Source organism: Anser cygnoides, chromosome 18, assembly GCF_040182565.1.
Source record: "Anser cygnoides isolate HZ-2024a breed goose chromosome 18, Taihu_goose_T2T_genome, whole genome shotgun sequence".
NCBI lineage: Eukaryota > Metazoa > Chordata > Aves > Anseriformes > Anatidae > Anser > Anser cygnoides.
The window spans coordinates 4,803,554-4,821,011 of NC_089890.1; the positions used below are offsets into that span (position 1 = coordinate 4,803,554).

General features: G+C 41.0%; 1 long non-coding RNA gene across 5 annotated transcripts in view; it reads right to left on the minus strand.

Moving 5' to 3' along the window:
* The window catches only part of LOC106041473 (uncharacterized), a 44,159-nt gene extending 35,520 nt beyond the window's left edge, over positions 1-8,639 (minus strand). For 2 of the 5 annotated variants that reach the window (XR_010825708.1, XR_010825706.1), the window contains exons 1-3: positions 2,745-3,838; positions 2,323-2,566; positions 280-391 (exon numbers count right to left, since the gene is read on the minus strand). This is a non-coding gene — a long non-coding RNA (uncharacterized lncRNA). Of the gene's footprint in view, positions 1-279; positions 392-2,322; positions 2,567-2,744; positions 3,839-3,886 lie in introns of those variants that run through there. The other 3 variants (XR_010825710.1, XR_010825707.1, XR_010825709.1) reach the window with 2 other exon arrangements.
* Between the last annotated feature and the right edge of the window lie 8,819 nt (positions 8,640-17,458).

Sequence of the window (17,458 nt, forward strand, 5' to 3'; positions counted from 1 at the left end):
TGTAAAGAAGTTGCTGCAGAGCAAACAAGGCAAAGAAAAGGAAGCTGTACTGCGATCTTTCAGAGAGATTTTACGATTACAAAGTTAAATCAAGAGTTAGTCTAATTCTTATTTGATCTGTTTATCAATAAAAGCTTATGTAGGACATGGAACAGCTTCTTCACCTTTCAACCAAAATCTGGAACAGACATTTTATTTTTGCTCTTTCAAAAAGAAAAAAAAAAAATCAATCTAACATTAAAGGAAGACTGCAAAAGTAACTTAATTCACTGCTCTTACCCTTTCGCTGGTGGTATCCCAAGGCACCACCTTACATTAGATATCTTTCACTGCCAGGTACACTTCTATAAACAAGACTTCACCCTGATGGGGTTCACTGCAGGGATTATCGCTACAAACACAAAGGAGATGAGCAGCAGCGTGGTGACAGTTTGTAACAGAGTCTAATGGCTTTACACACCCTACCTGTCAGCAAAAACTCTACTACCCGCATTCACTGCCTGATAGTGGCAAAGGTTTTTAGTCTTTTTACTTAAATCCACACAATTGTCTAAAAAAAAAAAGTCACTTTTCAGCATTTGCCTGGAATAAATTTTATGGGAACTTTGGGTTTACTGCAACTAGCAATAAGTGAAGATTAAAGATAGTAAGGGAGAGATAAATAGGAAAGGATAGGTCTAGCAAATAGTATAGTGGCCTCCTCATTGGCATGAAATGATTTTTCCATTCAGTAGACTGAGCAATGTGTAGAATATTCATGTAGTGTTTGCAATAGAATCAGAAGTGGATTCCATTTCTGGTTATTTTATCTGGAGAGGACCATACATAAACCAAAAGACTTTATAACCGAAGTCCTTCCCACTAAAGCAGCATATCAGACCTCTTTGCAAACTCTAGGCAGGTGTAATGCCTCTGAATGGGAAGCGTTACCTTTTCTCCAGCAGGTGAGAAAACAAGACAAACTCACTAGCTTGTCTTAAAAATCCATAAATCCTGGATTCTAGTACAATTCCCCAGCCAGCAGCGTCTCCTTCCCTCCTGTTGATAAATGATAGCGCATACAGAGCAGCCTGGATCAGCTGGCAGAGGGCAACTGGGGAAAAGCTAGCTTCACGTCCTCTTTCAAGATGAAGTACAAAATAGAGCGATCTCCAGTTACCTACTGTTCATTATTAGAGAAAGAAGAATCTCACTGTGTAAGCTATCATGCTAAGACATACAAAACTAGATCAGCTGTCATACCACAGCCTTTTTGTCTTACTTTCTTCAGCCTCCTCTGCTAGTTAATCTCAATCTAGTCAGCAGAAAGCAGTACATATACCAGCCACTTTATTGTGTTCCAGGAAGGAAAAGTACATCCGAAGTGCTTGCATAGCTTCTCCAGCCTCTTCCTGCAGCTGCACAGCTGTCCCAGACCTTGATGGAGCTAGGAAACGTCCCGGTGTCACTGTTCATTACCTGGCCTTCAGAACCCTGCTGCCACTAATAGGCAAAAGCATTTGGGAATGGGCGCACTTCATAGCAGAATAATATGCTCAGAACAATTCCCTGGTAAATCACATAAATCACATGAAAAGAGACCTCACAAACACCACAACCAGCCCTTAATTTAATGTACCGAGGGGCGGACGCAGAGTGAAACGGCGGCTATATTGTCTGTAGCGTGTGCTGCCTTCAGTTGTGTCATCTCATTTAGACAGTGTCACTTATAGCACAAGTTAAACAAGCCATTACAGAAGGCAGGGTTGTCAGACAAACGAGGATTCCAGGCAATATCCTAATTCTTGAACACAACCTATTGACAATGAGCTACATATGACAGGAAAGCTCCCTGGCAGATGGGAAACTGGCAGGCTGTTTTGATAGCTGTAGTCAAAGGAAGATTTCCACGGAAAATTATGACAGCTCTATAACAGCATTGACAAACTAAATACGCAACCTGTAAACATAATTAAAGGGACTAGAAGGATTGGTTATCAAGGGAAAAATAAAAGGATTCGAAAGGTATACAGGGAAAATATTTAGGCTAACACACAGGAGTTGTATGACAACATTAAAATATGAGAATGATAAATATCAGGAAAAAATACATTTATGGTGAAATCCACAAGGCTGTTTACTGAAGCTGCAGATACACTTAACTCGGGTAATTAAAGCTATAAGAAGACATGGCATTTAAGAAAAAAAGTATAGGAAATAATCTGGCATTAGCAAAGAATAAGTGCTCCAAGATAATGCTCACACCCAAGTCTTACAAAGGACACGCAGCAGACCAGAGACCCAATATGCGCACACACACAGCTGCTCTCTCTTCACACTTACTTGGAGTTCACATTTGTAGGTCTCTCCGTTCAGCACTGATAGCAGCATTTCTCCTGATATTAGGGCTTGGGTACCCAGAGCCAACGTTTAGCTTTGTCTGCAAGGAATACATACCCAAACCACAGTGCGTGCCAGCAGGGGAAAGAAGCAGGGAGCAGCCTTCTCTGTGGCTCAGATAACCTACAGCTCAGGTTTCTTTGGGACAGAATGAGCAGCTCAGCACAGCAGGCACTCGCACAGGGCTCTGCAAAGACAAAGATGGTGACAAGGTGGATTTGGATAGCCCATCTACCTGCAAGGCAGACATGACACACAAGACTGTTCCACGTTTTATCTTCAGAATTTGTCTTCAAGATTATATAGTCATGGGTCAACTCACTCAAAACATAGTTAACAAAATAAAATTAAAAAAAAACCCTTACCATCATTCTTAAGATTCCCTTTTATTGTCAGCAGCCTAGCTGTAGCTAAACAGATACATTTCCTGAAGGATGCTTGCTTTTAGTTCCCTCACAGGACTAATCCTTATTCCACAACACTTCTTGTACTTCCTCTCTCTCATACAGGTAGCTACGGATTTGAAGCTATATGACTTTTCATTTCATTATACATACACAAATTTATCTTAACACTTCAGTTTTATTGGTACATATAAAAACAGTCTTGAGCATCCCAACACATATCCATTACTGGATACTCTGGTTAGCAATATCCCAAGCAAGATAAAAAACAGAACTGCTTCTCAGACCTAACAGCTGTTGTTACATTAAAGTATTTATCATTCACTTTTTTTTTTTTTTTTTTTTTAACATTACTGAAAATGCACAAAGAGAAAAGAGCTAAGAGGCCTTGTATGAGCTCTTATAAGATTTCAAGGACTACTTGTACTTAGGACAAGACTGAAGTAAGCTGGTAGCGGTCTAATTTAAAAATGAGTGAGAACATACGGTTGCTATTAAAGGTGTAATCAGCATGATTGAAGTCACAGTATTTTCACCTGTAATATTCTGGGGACTTGTAAACTAGAAAAAAAAGTGCCAGAGCACCTGTACCTTTATAAAACATTAGCAAAGTTAGTATTTGACAAGATTGTTTGTTTTATAGTATTTTAATATAGGAGTGATGCAAGTGCAACACAAACTGATCAATAAAGTTATACTAAATATAGGCAAAGTACATAGCTCAAGATGTAGTTTGTCAGTGTGTAAAATATGTAGTTTATGGATTTAAAATATACTTCTAGTTTCATCAGTTTTCCTGCAAAGACATTGATGCTGGATACTCATTCCTGCTACTCTTTTATTAAGTCAAAGAGATTGTGATTCTGAAATCGTTAGGGTGTGGATGTTAGAAGTTTAACATCCCTCTTCTGGTTTCTACTGTACATGCATAATGTAGCATTATTAATTTTCATGAAAACTTTTGGAGGTGAAATGTAATTAAATGACATATTTAACAGCAGCCTCTAGCAGCACTTTGAACCACTGCTTTAAGGAGTAGCACTGTAATAAATGAACTGCCGCCCCGGAGTGTGTCTCTCTGTAGGAGCTGCTTGGAGACCTACAAAATTTGGAGTTCCCACTCCAGCGGTGCTGGGCCAGCAGTTCCCCCAGGACTGTGTCACACAGGTGAGTGGTTCCTGCCCTGGAGAGAGAGAGAGAGAGAGGGACAGGCAGACAGGCAGGAGCTCACACACTGATCTTAAAATAATGCCACCCTTAGCTGTAAGGGAGCGTGTAGCTATTTCACCCCCCTATAGCCAGTATACTGTCTTTTCTTTAAGAGCAGGTGGATAGATTTTTCCTTTGCCTCTTACCAGTGCAAGTCTTTTCACCACAGACCATACCAAGGCTGTTACTTTTTAAATCAGAGTGTTCAGTGAATGCCCTCTGCCGGGGCTGCCACGTCTCCCTGGCTGCATGATTGTTTATTCTTGACAGGCTGGGGCACACTCCAGCCACCGATGGAAATGAATCTTCATTCGCATTTCATCTTCCCACTTAACTAATTCCCTTTCTACTCCAAGTCACTATATATATATATTTTTAAAGTAATCAAACACATATATGTTCTCCTTGTATCCTTTAATTTGTTTCATCTCGCAGTATAGAAAATGGGCTTGTTGCCACTGAAGCTTTACAAAAACACTTCTAAAGCTGGTTTTGACTAGGTTAGGTTTTTTAAAAGCAGGAGCTGTGTCTGGCCACAGACACTTTTCTGTGTTCCCTACGCCCCTCCTGCTGTTACAAGAAGACAGATGGCCCTTCTGAGCACCGTATCAGACTCAAGTAAGAGCATGCTTCTCTCAAGCTCCAACAGTTTGGAAGCCACACTCAAGACTCAGTTCTCGCCCCTGCCCCAAATTAATATGAGAGTGACCAGATTTTCCAAGCTACTCTGCACAGTGTGTCCATCCTGTAGGACCGCAGGCCAAAAGTATAACAGTCTCAGCTGAAGATACAAAGCTTTCTGGAAAACCTAGCATTTGTTTAAGTAGAACATGTGAAAAATCTATTTCTGCTTGTGGACCACTGGCTTTACAATCTGTACTGCCATTCAGTCCTTTTGAAAGCAAGAAGAGACTTAAAGGAAAAGGTAAATCTGATTTTAGAATGGGAAACGGACTTTTGGAGTCATCTTAAAGGTCACTTACTGCTGGTGAAAGGAACCCAGCAACTTACAGACCTCAAACTCTTCTCAGGTCCAAGCACCAGCTGCATTTTTTGTCCTTCTTTCTCTAGTCACTCCCTAGGTATTTATATAGAACTTCCTAGGGATTGTGCAGCGCTTTCCAGTGGTTAAATCTGTATACTTCTGATGTGTCAGATTCATTCCAGGTGAGATCTTGCACCTTGTCCAACCAGACCATGACAATATAAAGCAATTCAATATTAGTCTCAAACTTCATCACTGCTGTGTATCAGCATTTCTTGCAGATACTAACAAAAAATCTTGCTTCCACCAACATTTTGACAGCATCTTCAATCACCAGGGAGACACAGGAGTAATTTTATCAGATTAGACCAGTGAAAAAACAGTATCTTGCCTCCATCTGGGACCAGCTTGAGTTACTTCAGGAAAAAAAAAAATGCAAGAAACATTGTATAGGGATAAAACTACTCTTAATTTTGTAATAAAACAGTTCCCTCAGAAAGTTCAAAGTAACAGTCTATTTTTCATGGATTGTTTTCTTGTAGCCCACCAAAAAGCTTTGGAAATATTTCTTTCAAGCTGGAGAAGAGGAAGGTCAAGGGGGACCTTATCAATGCCCACAAACACCTGAAGGAAGGGTGCAACAAAGACGATGCCAGGTGCTTTTCAGTGGTGCTCAGTGCCAGGACAAGAGGCAAAGGGCACAAACTGGAGCACAGGAGGTTCCCTCTGCACACCGGGAAGCACTTGTGTGCTGTGCAGGTGACAAACCACTAGAACAGGCTGCCCAGAGAGGTGGTGGAATTTCCCTTCTTGGAGATCTGCAAAAGCCACCTGGATATGAAACAAGTGTTTCACAAGCTGGTTGTGCAAGGACAAAAACTTTAAACAGCTTTAATTTTAACGTCATAGTCTTCCTGGGATTTCATGCTCCTGTCATGATTCTTTGCTCTTCTACTACGGCTGAAGTCTGTAAATCACATCATCTTTGTTGTGATTGAGCAGCAAAGTTTTAGAGAACCCTTTTGTACCAGGCAGCACACGAGTGCAGCCCTTTCACTTTCTTTTATGTGTCCCCTTTTCAGAGCAAGTGGTCACAAACATCCAGGAACCACGTCTTCTGGGTAATATTGGCATTTGTGTGATACACACAGATTTGACGCTTGCTATGTCTTGGGTGAAGGAGTTCAAATTCATCTCACTGCTCCAAGTCTAACTATCCTCTTATAACTGTATTTTGTGTACCTAAGTGCTAAGCTCCAGACTGCAATACTTTATGTAGACATAAGATTACAATGCCACCAGTAACAGATACATATTAAACACCCTGATTTTACAAACAGACCTAAATTGTATGCGAACTGACTGCTGCTTCACCTGCCATCAATAACAAAACCACCATTTTATAAAACAGGAGCATCTCAGACATCATACTTCCTAAAAGACGAACGCAGCCCAGGGCTATTGCAAGGTGTGAAGTAAAACAGTGTTTGGATAGCAATTATAACATTTTTCACTGTTACATATAAATATCAGGAATGCAAATTACTTTGATCTAAGGAAGATGCAATGCAATATTCCAGGTGCAGTTTAGCAGAAATTTATTTCTTGAAAAGCTTCATTAGCCTGAGTCGTTTCACATCACAGTAGCTTCAGGCACTTGGGTTTAGCATATGTTCATTTTCTTCCACTCTTACATTTCTTCCTTATCTGTCAGAACCTTCCTGAATGCTTTTTCTACACATCATCATTAGCTTCCATCACCACCTGCTGCATGCTACACCATTAAGAGATGCTGACTCAGAAGGCACTTCATCTGGCACTAGAGATGCCCTCTCATAGGAAGGATGAAAGCAGGATTCTTTTTCTTTACAGAAAATTAATTTTTTCTAAAATTTAACTTTGCATACTAAATTCCCTCTCACATCCTTCACAACATAAGATCAAGTTAACTACAAATGGTAAAACTTCCCCAGCCCCTAGTTACAAAGATCGCTATTCTCAAGAGACAGAGACCATCAAGTCTTTGTCCTGGAATTCCTGTGTGGAAGCCAGTAACTTTCTACTTACCTAGAGTACATCTTTTTATCAGACATTTGGCAGCCTCTTTTCTCCTTTCCATGGATCCCTACTTTCTGCCTCTAATCTTATCATCTCTCCTCCATCTTCAGCTTTCTTTTTGTTACAGTCCTGGCTTTGTGTGTTGTTTCCTGCCTTTAAGTTACGGAACTGAGCATGTTTAAATTCCTGCCAATTAAAACTGCAGAGCATTGAGCCCTTCTAAGAAAACTCGCCTGTTTTCTGCTCTTTTAGGCTCTAAGAGCTGAGCATTTGAAAGCTTTACTTCAGTCTCTGTGAAGATCTGATCTTGAAGAAAGCGCCCTGCTGGCCCTTTGCTGACCCACATCCCCTGCCGTGGTAGCTGACATTTCAAAGCCCTGAAGCCCAGTCTTGTCCCCAGTTTCGTTCGGAGCAAAGACAGCAAGTGAAAATTGTGATGGGGTCTCATGAGGCAGTCTGGGCAGGAGACTCGTGTGGTGTTGCTCACTTCCCTGTGACGCTGAGGTTCTCAAAGTGGCCATTTTGCACATTCAGAATCATAGGAACAAACTTGTGGATTTTTTTAATATGAAAAAGAGAAATTGAAGAAGTCCAGAGGAAAGTCAGCACTTAAGCAGTATGAAGCTTAGGTACTCCACCTTTACTCACTGCAGGACACTTTTCTAGTTCAAAGAGCAATAGCAAGATAATTGAAATCTCACCTGCCCTGACAACACTACTAGTGAATACCATTGGGAACATTGTTAATTAGCATTTTAATTATTAGCATCTACTTTGGAGCCCTCTTAAAATCTTTCTAAACCGATCTGTATACAGAGTACCTTTCTACTACAAGAAAAGGTAAGGCTGGATCATGTGTTTTTTGGGTTTCCATCCTTACCAGTGCATCAGTCAATTTGCTGCAGAGAATGTGCAGGGATGCTCAGTTATTCTGATCTACGTTAGGAATAGTGCTGTGAATGCAAGGGCAAAACTGCAAGGGATAAATGTAACGGATATACGGTAATGCTGTAAACCCCTCTGTGGTCGCTGCAACAACCAGAGCTCTGGACACTCAGAGGGAAGCATTAAGCACTAGCAGGGAAAATACCAGCCTGAGAATTAAGATAGTCAGGTTCAAACCCCAGCTGTACCTTGACTCTTACTCTTCTCTGGGCTTTGGGGTTCTATTGCTGTTAAACAAAACAGAGATGACACTGACCCATTCCAGTGAAATAATACTGTTTCGGTAGATACGCATTAACTGAGTGTTATATTCCTTCCTCCTTCCCATTTCATTCTTTTAACAGATGTGACCTCATAAAGTGGTAGAAAACTGCAACACTGGTGCCAGAGTCCTCCTGTTAGTCCCTTCAGAAGACACAAGAACTAGTGGCAGTAACTCAGGGAATGTAACAAAGAAGAGAACAAGTCTGGATAGTAGCTAGGCTTGCAAACCTAAGAGCAATGCAAAGTAAATCAAGCACAACATAGTTAGAATGATGACTGGCAGAAATATGATGACTCTACTGCTGGAAATGAAAGTACTGTGAATAATTAGTCACCTCTGACCCAGGAAAACATTGACTTCATTTGCAGCACAAAACTGATTGCAAATGGTATTGGGGAGGAGAATCAAGCTATTCACTGTGCTTTCCCCTCATCAGAAAAATTCATTTCCTCTCTACCATTGAGCAATGAAATATACCTGATTGGATCTGCTGAGACAACTTCACACGGAAGATTTAGAATGGGGTGAAGCTAAAGGTAATGCTATTAGAACAGGTTGGGGCTGGAGGAGGAAATGCACACATAACCTGCTTTTATTATAGAATTAAAATAAATACCTCAAAGGAACAAAATTTATTTGAATATTTCTTTGAAATCCTAATGTTATTTTTGTTGAATAGGATGCTGAATATCTGTGCAAGAATGAGGACTTCTTGTATTCCCTCCTCCTCCTGTTCGTTCCCATTACTACTCCCTCCTGCACTGCCAGCTGCTTTCTGCCACCTACTGCACCGCTTTCTCTGCACGCCTGCCAGCCCTCTCTCCATCTGACTCATGTCCTTGCTGAGTGCCAGTGCCTGGCCAGCCTTGTCTGCTGATAGGTCTCACCTCCACGCGGATGACAGCTTCATTTTGGGCTCTCAGCACTCCCTGGCAAGTGTAATATGTTTCTTATAGCCATGGTTCCAAGGCTTAAGAGAGAAAAAGGAAAGTTATGTTCTTCCAGTAGGGTGAGAGACTTGTCTCCTCTTTCCTCTTGTCAAACACCTTTACCTTGTCATCAGAAATCTGAGGCATCTCAGGACAGAGACCTGGAGATTCCACATTAACGTTATCCCTCGCTACAGCCTTTGGCTAGTGGAGGATAGGGCTGAGCAAATCCTGGAAGAAAATACAGGTAGCTCAAACTTACTGCTGTCTGCCAGTCTCCTCTGCCTTTAGCACGTACAACACATCTGACATATATAGGTACTCACTGGAAATCGGATGATCACAGCCCCTTTCCTAAATGCTGCCTCAGGACAAATAAGTTTTAATGCTGGTTTTCCAGGGCCATTAGAAATACAGACTAAGGGCAGTGATAAGGAGGAATTTGGTTCCTTTTCTCGCACCCCTGCAGCATCATTAGAAGGCAGAATTTTCCCCCATCAGGAATTAAAATGAGCATTTTATAGAATGCTGCTCAGCATGGTTTTAAGGCAATTTTGCAGTGCTCAAGAAGCTAAATGCGCTTGTAGTTAAAGAAGTCTGCTCTGGAACTGCAGGGATCACAAACAGGACAACCAGTTCTCTAAGCAGACCCATGCCGTGGCATCACATCTTCTCTAGGGTGCAGCAAGCTCCCTACAAGATCTCCCTCTTAAACAAGCTGTTCTTTTCTGGTCAAACATTTACTTCTTATGGAACATCAGCAAATGCAAATCTTTCCCCTTTCCTCACATACAGTCCCCTTTTAAAAAATATGTAAATTCTTTAATAAAGTGTTGTGGTTTAACCCGGCTGGCAGCTAAACACCACACAGCCGTTCGCTCACCCTCCCCCCTCCCTCTCTGGGATGGGGGAGAGAAATGGGAAAGTGAAGCCGGTGAGTTGAGATAAAGACAGTTTATTAAGACAGGAATATAATAATAACAGTAATAATAATAATAGTGATAATGATAATAGTATTAATAATAATAATGTGTAAGAAACAAGTGATGCACAATGCAATTGCTCACCACCTGCTGACCGATGCCCAGCCTATCCTCGAGCAGTCGGCCCCCCACCCCGGCCAGCCACCCCTATATATTGTTTAGCATGAGGTCAGATGGTATGGAATACCCCTTTGGCCAGTTTGGGTCAGCTGCCCTGGGTCTGTCCCCTCCCACCTCCTGCTGCACCCCCAGCCTGCTCGCTGGCAGGACAGAGCGAGAAGCCGAAAAGTCCTTGGCCTGGTGTAAACACTGCTCTGCAACAATTAAAACATCAGCATGTTATCAGCGCTCTTCTCATCCTAATCCAAAACATAGCACCCTACCAGCTACTAGGAGGAAAAATTAACTCTGTCCTAACTGGAACCAGGACATAAAGATGGCAAGTCCCCATAGCCCCAGTAAGCATGAAGATTTTCTTCCCCACCAGACGCAGTAACTGACTTCCTTCAGAGTCACTGATGTCCGTGCTGGCCTGTTGCTTCTGTCAGTCTCACCCTTCCTAAGAGTGCTTTGAGCTGCTGGTAGGGTGCAGCAAAGAACATTAGTCATCACGCTAAATTAGGAGACACAGACCTCCTAAGACAACATGACAGTGTTTAACAATCTCAACTAAATTTACAGGAGAAAGCAGCTGGTATGAAAGTAACTGCATCTGCTGCGCTACCAACATTCTCCCACTTGCACGCGCTTAGCGGAGACGATGATGAATCACATTTAATCACATGCTATTAGAGGAGGATCAGACTGTACAGTGAGACCAGGTTAATAGGTTGGAGATGCACATATCTGATGCCCAATTAAAACAATTCCAGAGATAAAACTCAAACTGAATTTCACTTTAGGAGTTGTGCCTCCCAACTTAACAGATGAGGCAAGCAGTTCTATCTTCCATGACTTGCAGGCAAACAGAGGGCCAAAGGAAAACAATTCTCTTACTCAAGAGCTTATCATGCAGATCCCATGGAATTATCCTGGGTTTTCCAGATTAATTGGAGGGAGGACTATAGAGACTCCTGTCTTGCGCCAGCGTTTGTGGTAAAAATCAGATCATGAACATCATTTTCTAGGATAAGATATTGCTTAAACACTATCTGGCTGCCATTAACTAGCCTGTAGGTGAACCACCTCTAGTCATTCTGATTAAAAAACAAGCAAACAACAACAACAAAATAAACAGATTAATAAGTTTCCTATAAAAAGAACTGGATTGCTTGAACAGTATTTATCATTTATCACCCCTCCTCTTCACCTCTTTGCTCACGCCCACACACACCCTTACAAGGGCATCTTCCTGCAATGCCCCTAAAAAGCAGAGATGGGCAGGCTGCTCCTTTATACTGCAATCTGCATTGTATTCTAATAGCAGGTGAATCCAGAGTTATCCAAATGGGTTGCAGAAACATCTTCTTACCTGGGTCACGTGAGGAAATATTTCTAGCTGGAAATCAGGTGTCCTTTTTCAGCTGATGCTCTCTTTTACCTCGGAGTTCTGTCTGCTCCCAGCTCTGACATGCCAGGTCCGGTGACATCTCCTCTGCAGTGGGTTGTTGATACACGCAGGGAACAAGTTCTTTCACTGAAAATACAAACTCTCAGAGCAAAAAGCTACAAAGAACAATTGCAACATCTACCAGATTGAAGATCAAGAAGTACTCTCCGATCAGCATTTCTTTAAGTTCTGTTGTCATTCAGCCAGAGAGATCCCCGAAAAGAATGCCTACAACCAAGATTTCAAAAATAAGGAGTCCAATATTAGGCACCTAAACACATAATTAAGTCTTTAAGCAAATGGGCCTGATTTTCTTGGTTTTCAGACTGCCTTCATTAGGAACAGAGGGATGTATGGCTCTTTGAAAAAGAGAGGAATGAAGAAAGAAAAGAAGCAGGCCCCTTACTGGGGTACATTATGGTGGGAATTAATAGCTGGCTTGAAGTCAGTACTTTGCAAAGTGGTTACCTTCATCCTTTTTACATCAATTTCAAACCTACGGCCCAACGTATTAAGTACTGAAAAGAAAATTATACTTGCATACATGAATGCATGAATTTACCTTTCAACTCCACTTAAAAGCATTTTTCATAATAATACAGAAAACACTAACTGTAGGGAAAAAAAAAAAAAAAGCACAATATATAAGGAGATAAAGTCAGACCTTAAAGTCAGACGAGTCAAGTCCCGTGCAGGACAGATTTGTTCATTGGATAGGACCCTGATTTTGGATGCAATGTACGTTTCTTGAGCCCTGCACTAGCTCCATTGGCAAGGTTGAGCCCCCTGAGATTCAATCACATTCCAAATCCATACACACTTAACAGCGCATTTACAAAGGAACATCCTGCAGTGTGATCTGACAGCACTCACATTAATCTCTCAGAATTACAGACATTTCATTACTGCAGAATACGTGGACAACTTACATACTAATAACAACACTGCTATGCAAACACGAAATTACACAAAGTGAGATCAATACAATTATGGTCAGCTATACAGCATTAGAATCAGTCTTTTCACTGCGACCTTTGCGTCCCTTATAAACAAAAGCTTTCGAAGAACCTTTCCAAGGCCTTATTGGATTACAATGAAGATAATTATAGAACCGAGATGAACCCAGTGGCTGCCTTGCAATGGAATAACGCCAGTTCCAGCTGCTTGAATGCCAGCACAGATTGGCAAGGACCCAAAGATACTGGTCTTTCATTGTTGGTTTTTTTTTTTTTTTGCCTATCTGAAGGGAGCAGGTGGCCTGTCTCCATGTCCCAGGGGAAGGCATGTCCAAGTTGGCCACCCTCATTGACAGCAGTAACTTACAACATTGCAGGCATGGTAGGAGCACCCAGTACTTGAAGGAGACTGGAAGAATGAATAATGTTTGCAAAACAGCAGAAAGATCTCTGAAGAAAAATGTTGCCATAAAGGTTTTAGGGTAATGGACGATTTCTAGGTTTCTTAGTTATTTCAGAATCTATTTCAACAGACATTGCATCTGCATTTTAACATGAGGAGGGGAAAGTACTGTATCTACTGCTAAGAAAAAAACTTATGTTGGCTACAGCATAAATCAGTGTCTAATTCTTTAAGATTTCTTTCCTATTGATGAAGGCACTAGGTAAATCTTTATTCACTAAACAACACAGGGAGCAGAAGGGAAGACAAGTACAGGGGAGAACAGCAAGACAGAATTCAGCCAGTGTTTCTGCAACAGAATAGTAAGGGGAAAAAGCTGGTTCTTCGGTGATGGAGTACAGGCACAGGCCACCTGTGAAGGCGATGAAGCCTTCTTCTGTGGAACAAGGTAGTAAAACAGCCATCGGGGTTGGCACAGTCCTAACGGATCCTGTCTAGGCACGGGTACCTCTGAATGACAGCAGCAACTCAAAGCTTTTTCTTCAAAGCTAAAAGACGCCTTTGACACCTATGGCTACATCACTAACGTTATAAAGGATCACAGCTATTCTGCAAAATCTTTTACAAAAGACAATTTGGCTGCGTAAGTTATTAGGGCAAAGAGGAATAAGACACAAGATATTCTCAGAAGTGAGCAGCCCAGACAATATATATAAATCTGTAGCCTGGAAAGCCATGGTCTGCCATCTGCACACCTTCATCTGCAGTACAGAAAGAATTCTTAGGTGCTGTGAAACCCCTTTCAGCAGCAGTGCACATGGCTACTTATTTGGGAAGGAAAGGGGGAGGAAAAGTTAGATGAAAGGCCTTTGAAAATCAAAATTCTGCTGATAGAAATTGCACACAATATCACCGGTAGAATGAGCCTGTGGAGTAGCAGTTACACACCACGGTACTGTTGTATCTTAGACATGTCCTGCCCACTTGATGGCTTAACAGGCATTTTGCAGAAGCTAGAAATAATCACAACTTTGAAAGCAATTTTTATGCCAAGCAGAGTTCTGAAGCTTCTTTAAAAAATATCCACATAAAGAGCACTAACGGTGAAGACCAATCGCCCGCCCCTGCTTTGGGGAATGGAGGCAGGGCAGGAAGACGAAAAGATCAAAATCATTACCTGACTGTGCTTATAAAATCACACCTTTGGGCGCTGCTCCAAAGTGCCTCTTACCCACTATTTTGGTCAGAAAGAACAAAGATGAAATGTTAGAAGTAGGACGAGAATACAGAAACAGTTACAGAAAATATTTGTTCAGTTCAGAAATTGTCAACCTGTTCAATTGTCGTTTGTTTGCTGCAGGGGCCACAAATTCCAAGCAGCTAGGGTACTGCAGAACAAGCTGTCTCAATAACCAGCAGCTTCCAGCAGCAGCTCTTTCCAATCAAGTCAGAGCAGCAAATTAAATACCTTCTTTAAGCCATGCATTTTGCTTACTTCTACCCACTTGGAACCATACGAAACGACTGGCAATTCAACTGACACCTAAAGAGAAATTTTGTTCCTTAGCTGGCAGCGTGGCAGGACTCTGTGACTTTCTCTACTACAGGATTTTGATGGCATACAAAAAGTTTAACATCTTAAATAGCTGCTTTGCACAACAGCCCCCTCCAGCACTAAGAAACTGTTGCCTTAACCACTTAGTGCAGAATTTGGTGCCACCTGCTAAGAAGCAAATTCAAGACATGCAGAAACTTTGAAGAAATTCTACTACTTTTAGATATCCTAGCAAAGAGATTACATCTTTTTTTAAGACACAGGATCAAGCAGAGCCTGCCAGGGCTGCGTCACAGCATCACTGCATCTTTGCAGCAGTGCTGAGTCAGCAGTTCTCAGCAAGGCAGAGGACAGTGCAGTTCCAGGGAGAGCCAGGCTTGGCTCAGAGCATCCAGCCTCTTGGCTTGGATGTTAGGCTTGCTAAAATGCAGAAAAAAAGCCCTAACGAAAATAAAAGTCCTCTCCCTGTACATTACAGAGAAAAGCGAGAAGCATTTGGAAAGATGGAACTGAACTAGTCAGCGCGATCCTGCTAATTTCTAGGTGCTGACTTTCACAAGGGAGATGAGAGTAGGAGTTGGAATGAGTTTGTCAAGGACTTCACGTACCATCACAGAACAGCATGTGGCGTCTCTTGCTCATATGTCAAGTGTGTGCCTCCGCAGTGTTCCAGCTACATTTCTGAATATATTTATAAAATAATTTAATAAATAATACATTTCATAAATCTAATTTAATAAATAGATCATCTGTTTACAGGCCAAATCATGAAGATGCCAACAGAGAAGTACTATCAAGCTGCTTAAACCCTACCATTCTCAAGATCTTGGCCTGTCTGCCTGCTTTTCAAGGAATCAGCTGTGGTGTTGGGGATATCTGGTTTGCAGTTGCCAATGATTTTAGCAATTGCAAAATTTAATTCTAGAGTATGGCAACACAGAGGCAGAATATCATGGTTCTGTTACTGATGTGAGCTCTGTAAATGCAAGTTCAACATCTTTCACAGTATCAGGTTACCTTGAGTTCTTTACCAAAACCAAATTATGAACTAATACCAATATCCCCAAGCAATTTCATAATTAGGCTGTACAGAATATAAATATCTACATATTGTGTACAAGAGACTTGAAGCACAATACAAGTCTTTATGACAGTAAGCTTAAATGCAGCTTCTGAGAAATTTTGATAAAATACTCAGGAAGGATCTGGCACTAAGTTGTTACTAGCAAATTTCATAAAGTTAAACAAAATCAAAGTAATTCTATGGCCTCATATACTGACATGTACTTGTCACTGAACTCTTCCATCACTTTCTGGGCATGTAGTGATCAAACAGTAAATGGTATCTACTGAAGATACCACTCACTGTACAATATACTGCATTTTCACCTCATCTCAGAATTCAACTTTTCCAAGTACCATTTTGCTAGAGCCAAGTGGATATCTTCAAACACCACATGTGGTCCAGCAACAGCATACCAGATGAATCTCAGGCTCTTGCAAGTCCAACCTCAAGTGTGCAGCAAGTTGAGAAGGCCTTAAAGAATGTTTTTAGACCTCCTAAATTCATCCTACAATTAGGAATTCTGTTAAGAACAATGGGATTTGTGCCAAGTGAATTCTTCTCCCTCTAGCTGGAAGACAACTGCTGCAAACTTCATCAGGTTTGCCAAAAATAAGCAAGGAATTTCAATCTAAACACTGCCCCCAGGTAGCTTAAAAATAGACTGAAAATGTTAAGACAAACACTTACAAACTTTGCAAGCTGATGTGTCCATATCCAATATTAAGAATCCTCTGCTGGACATGGGTTCTCTGGCACCACGTAAATTTCCAAAAAGGCAGGGGTATAATGGCTTTGGTAGGCTTTTACAACCAGAAAGAGTTCTAAGTCTTCAAGAACACCAACTTTTATTTTAAAGACAATTATTACATTCTTATTGAGTATCACAGAAAACGTCATTGTTTCTCATAATGGAATAAGCTCTGGCCAAATTTGACTATATGGGTTTAAGGCTGGTTTCAGAACAGACTTCAAAAAATGAGAGGAAGGTAGGGAGGGAAGGAAGGAGAGGGAGAAACCCACAGTTGTTGAATTATGCTATTTATAATAGCAGTCAATAGTCACTGTCATTACAGGAATTTTGTGCTTTATGACCCTAATTATTTAGGATCCTTCATGATCCTTATCATACTGTGAGAATCAGGTAAGATTCATAATACTTCGCTTAATGAGGGTTTGACATTAAGGTGCTGCCGGCAACTACACCACCACAAACAATGAAAGTTGACCACACTAATCATGTCGTATTTGGTGCCTGGCATAATATTATGACAATAGTTACCACATCCAATGTCCTATGCACTTTAAGACCTCAAATGGGTAATTATATTTAAGTGTTTTTATAACTGCCACTGTTCACTTGTGAGAGGAAATACTTACCCCTAGCTTGAGGATGCACTGAAGAGCCTCAAAGGATTATAAAGAGACCATTAACATATTATATTGTGGTTTAACCTGGCAGGCAGCTAAGCACCACACAGCTGTTCGCTCAGGCCCTCACAGTGGGATCAGGGAGATAATTGAAAAAGGTAAAAGTGTGAGAACTCATGAGCTGAGATAAGGACAGTTGATAAGAAAGAGGAGAAAAAATAAAATAAAAAAAAAATAAAATAAAAAAAATAAAATAAAATAACATAACATAACATAAAATAACGTAAAATAACATAAAATAACATAAAATAAAATAATTAAAAAGAAACTAGAAAAGAATAAAAGCAAAAACAAGTGATGCACAACACAATACTCATGACCAGGTGACTGATGCCCAGCCAGTC